Below are 5,397 nucleotides of genomic sequence, written 5' to 3'. Positions count from 1 at the left end.
CGTATTGCTTTGCAATACCGGGCCTGAGGACATTCAAGAGGCATTGAATGTGATCATGGGGGCATCTTGAGAGTTATGAAAATTAATATGATTTTTTTAAAGGCGCAAAAGTAGGTAGAGACACTCATGGCTTTTCAACATCTTGAGAGTTATGAAAATTAATATAATTTTTTAAGCCCCCATTCGTAGTTCTTTTTGATTCGTATTGCTTTGCAATACCGGGCCTGAGGACATTCAAGAGGCATTGAATGTGATCATGGGGGCATCTTGAGAGTTATGAAAATTAATATGATTTTTTTAAAGGCGCAAAAGTAGGTAGAGACACTCATGGCTTTTCAACATCTTGAGAGTTATGAAAATTAATATAATTTTTTAAGCCCCCATTCGTAGTTCTTTTTGATTCGTATTGCTTTGCAATACCGGGCCTGAGGACATTCAAGAGGCATTGAATGTGATCATGGGGGCATCTTGAGAGTTATGAAAATTAATATGATTTTTTTAAAGGCGCAAAAGTAGGTAGAGACACTCATGGCGTTTCAACATCTTGAGAGTTATAAAAATTAATATAATTTTTTAAGCCCCCATTCGTAGTTCTTTTTGATTCGTATTGCTTTGCAATACCGGGCCTGAGGACATTTAAGAGGCATTGAATGTGATCATGGGGGCATCTTGAGAGTTATGAAAATTAATATGATTTTTTTAAAGGCGCAAAAGTAGGTAGAGACACTCATGGCTTTTCAACATCTTGAGAGTTATGAAAATTAATATAATTTTTTAAGCCCCCATTCGTAGTTCTTTTTGATTCGTATTGCTTTGCAATACCGGGCCTGAGGACATTCAAGAGGCATTGAATGTGATCATGGGGGCATCTTGAGAGTTATGAAAATTAATATGATTTTTTTAAAGGCGCAAAAGTAGGTAGAGACACTCATGGCTTTTCAACATCTTGAGAGTTATGAAAATTAATATAATTTTTTAAGCCCCCATTCGTAGTTCTTTTTGATTCGTATTGCTTTGCAATACCGGGCCTGAGGACATTCAAGAGGCATTGAATGTGATCATGGGGGCATCTTGAGAGTTATGAAAATTAATATGATTTTTTTAAAGGCGCAAAAGTAGGTAGAGACACTCATGGCTTTTCAACATCTTGAGAGTTATGAAAATTAATATAATTTTTTAAGCCCCCATTCGTAGTTCTTTTTGATTCGTATTGCTTTGCAATACCGGGCCTGAGGACATTCAAGAGGCATTGAATGTGATCATGGGGGCATCTTGAGAGTTATGAAAATTAATATGATTTTTTTAAAGGCGCAAAAGTAGGTAGAGACACTCATGGCGTTTCAACATCTTGAGAGTTATAAAAATTAATATAATTTTTTAAGCCCCCATTCGTAGTTCTTTTTGATTCGTATTGCTTTGCAATACCGGGCCTGAGGACATTTAAGAGGCATTGAATGTGATCATGGGGGCATCTTGAGAGTTATGAAAATTAATATGATTTTTTTAAAGGCGCAAAAGTAGGTAGAGACACTCATGGCTTTTCAACATCTTGAGAGTTATGAAAATTAATATAATTTTTTAAGCCCCCATTCGTAGTTCTTTTTGATTCGTATTGCTTTGCAATACCGGGCCTGAGGACATTCAAGAGGCATTGAATGTGATCATGGGGGCATCTTGAGAGTTATGAAAATTAATATGATTTTTTTAAAGGCGCAAAAGTAGGTAGAGACACTCATGGCTTTTCAACATCTTGAGAGTTATGAAAATTAATATAATTTTTTAAGCCCCCATTCGTAGTTCTTTTTGATTCGTATTGCTTTGCAATACCGGGCCTGAGGACATTCAAGAGACATTGAATTTTTCTTTCAAGAAACAGCAAAGCAATACGAATCAAAAAGAACTACGAATGGGGACTTAGAATAATTTTTCATTTTTCCCAACTTTGAAAATAATCACTTGAAAAAAATCTTAGAATCCAAAGAATAGTATACTTGATCGTTCTACAAGTCGAAAATTGGAAAAATAAGTGATATTTTTGCTTGATGCTATTTTTGTCGGTATGCAAAATCGTTGTCAAGATTCTCAAACCTTAAAATCAGGCCAGCCGGCAATTGGCGGGTGAAAATTTCAATCAATTCCCATTCCTCACATCAAACTATGCATATAACAATAGCTTTTATGCTGAATGACGGCTATCCGGCTGTCCCTATCCAAAAATTGAGAAATCCATAAGTGTCCCTACCTACTTTGCGCCGAAGCAATACGAATCAAAAAGAACTACGAATGGGGACTTAGAATAATTTTTCATTTTTCCCAACTTTGAAAATAATCACTTGAAAAAAATCTTAGAATCCAAAGAATAGTATACTTGATCGTTCTACAAGTCGAAAATTGGAAAAATAAGTGATATTTTTGCTTGATGCTATTTTTGTCGGTATGCAAAATCGTTGTCAAGATTCTCAAACCTTAAAATCAGGCCAGCCGGCAATTGGCGGGTGAAAATTTCAATCAATTCCCATTCCTCATATCAAACTATGCATATAACAATAGCTTTTATGCTGAATGACGGCTATCCGGCTGTCCCTATCCAAAAATTGAGAAATCCATAAGTGTCCCTACCTACTTTGCGCCGAAGCAATACGAATCAAAAAGAACTACGAATGGGGACTTAGAATAATTTTTCATTTTTCCCAACTTTGAAAATAATCACTTGAAAAAAATCTTAGAATCCAAAGAATAGTATACTTGATCGTTCTACAAGTCGAAAATTGGAAAAATAAGTGATATTTTTGCTTGATGCTATTTTTGTCGGTATGCAAAATCGTTGTCAAGATTCTCAAACCTTAAAATCAGGCCAGCCGGCAATTGGCGGGTGAAAATTTCAATCAATTCCCATTCCTCACATCAAACTATGCATATAACAATAGCTTTTATGCTGAATGACGGCTATCCGGCTGTCCCTATCCAAAAATTGAGAAATCCATAAGTGTCCCTACCTACTTTGCGCCGAAGCAATACGAATCAAAAAGAACTACGAATGGGGACTTAGAATAATTTTTCATTTTTCCCAACTTTGAAAATAATCACTTGAAAAAAATCTTAGAATCCAAAGAATAGTATACTTGATCGTTCTACAAGTCGAAAATTGGAAAAATAAGTGATATTTTTGCTTGATGCTATTTTTGTCGGTATGCAAAATCGTTGTCAAGATTCTCAAACCTTAAAATCAGGCCAGCCGGCAATTGGCGGGTGAAAATTTCAATCAATTCCCATTCATATCACACGTGAGTGCATATAACAATAGCTTTTATGCTGAATGACGGCTATCCGGCTGTCCCTATCCAAAAATTGAGAAATCCATAAGTGTCCCTACCTACTTTGCGCCGAAGCAATACGAATCAAAAAGAACTACGAATGGGGACTTAGAATAATTTTTCATTTTTCCCAACTTTGAAAATAATCACTTGAAAAAAATCTTAGAATCCAAAGAATAGTATACTTGATCGTTCTACAAGTCGAAAATTGGAAAAATAAGTGATATTTTTGCTTGATGCTATTTTTGTCGGTATGCAAAATCGTTGTCAAGATTCTCAAACCTTAAAATCAGGCCAGCCGGCAATTGGCGGGTGAAAATTTCAATCAATTCCCATTCCTCACATCAAACTATGCATATAACAATAGCTTTTATGCTGAATGACGGCTATCCGGCTGTCCCTATCCAAAAATTGAGAAATCCATAAGTGTCCCTACCTACTTTGCGCCGAAGCAATACGAATCAAAAAGAACTACGAATGGGGACTTAGAATAATTTTTCATTTTTCCCAACTTTGAAAATAATCACTTGAAAAAAATCTTAGAATCCAAAGAATAGTATACTTGATCGTTCTACAAGTCGAAAATTGGAAAAATAAGTGATATTTTTGCTTGATGCTATTTTTGTCGGTATGCAAAATCGTTGTCAAGATTCTCAAACCTTAAAATCAGGCCAGCCGGCAATTGGCGGGTGAAAATTTCAATCAATTCCCATTCCTCATATCAAACTATGCATATAACAATAGCTTTTATGCTGAATGACGGCTATCCGGCTGTCCCTATCCAAAAATTGAGAAATCCATAAGTGTCCCTACCTACTTTGCGCCGAAGCAATACGAATCAAAAAGAACTACGAATGGGGACTTAGAATAATTTTTCATTTTTCCCAACTTTGAAAATAATCACTTGAAAAAAAACTTAGAATCCAAAGAATAGTATACTTGATCGTTCTACAAGTCGAAAATTGGAAAAATAAGTGATATTTTTGCTTGATGCTATTTTTGTCGGTATGCAAAATCGTTGTCAAGATTCTCAAACCTTAAAATCAGGCCAGCCGGCAATTGGCGGGTGAAAATTTCAATCAATTCCCATTCCTCACATCAAACTATGCATATAACAATAGCTTTTATGCTGAATGACGGCTATCCGGCTGTCCCTATCCAAAAATTGAGAAAGCCATAAGTGTCCCTACCTACTTTGCGCCGAAGCAATACGAATCAAAAAGAACTACGAATGGGGACTTAGAATAATTTTTCATTTTTCCCAACTTTGAAAATAATCACTTGAAAAAAAACTTAGAATCCAAAGAATAGTATACTTGATCGTTCTACAAGTCGAAAATTGGAAAAATAAGTGATATTTTTGCTTGATGCTATTTTTGTCGGTATGCAAAATCGTTGTCAAGATTCTCAAACCTTAAAATCAGGCCAGCCGGCAATTGGCGGGTGAAAATTTCAATCAATTCCCATTCCTCATATCAAACTATGCATATAACAATAGCTTTTATGCTGAATGACGGCTATCCGGCTGTCCCTATCCAAAAATTGAGAAATCCATAAGTGTCCCTACCTACTTTGCGCCGAAGCAATACGAATCAAAAAGAACTACGAATGGGGACTTAGAATAATTTTTCATTTTTCCCAACTTTGAAAATAATCACTTGAAAAAAATCTTAGAATCCAAAGAATAGTATACTTGATCGTTCTACAAGTCGAAAATTGGAAAAATAAGTGATATTTTTGCTTGATGCTATTTTTGTCGGTATGCAAAATCGTTGTCAAGATTCTCAAACCTTAAAATCAGGCCAGCCGGCAATTGGCGGGTGAAAATTTCAATCAATTCCCATTCCTCATATCAAACTATGCATATAACAATAGCTTTTATGCTGAATGACGGCTATCCGGCTGTCCCTATCCAAAAATTGAGAAATCCATAAGTGTCCCTACCTACTTTGCGCCGAAGCAATACGAATCAAAAAGAACTACGAATGGGGACTTAGAATAATTTTTCATTTTTCCCAACTTTGAAAATAATCACTTGAAAAAAATCTTAGAATCCAAAGAATAGTATACTTGATCGTTCTAC

Source organism: Diachasmimorpha longicaudata, unplaced genomic scaffold, assembly GCF_034640455.1.
Source record: "Diachasmimorpha longicaudata isolate KC_UGA_2023 unplaced genomic scaffold, iyDiaLong2 ctg00000121.1, whole genome shotgun sequence".
Classification (NCBI taxonomy): Eukaryota; Metazoa; Arthropoda; class Insecta; order Hymenoptera; family Braconidae; genus Diachasmimorpha; species Diachasmimorpha longicaudata.
Note: the sequence above shows the minus strand (reverse complement) of the source record.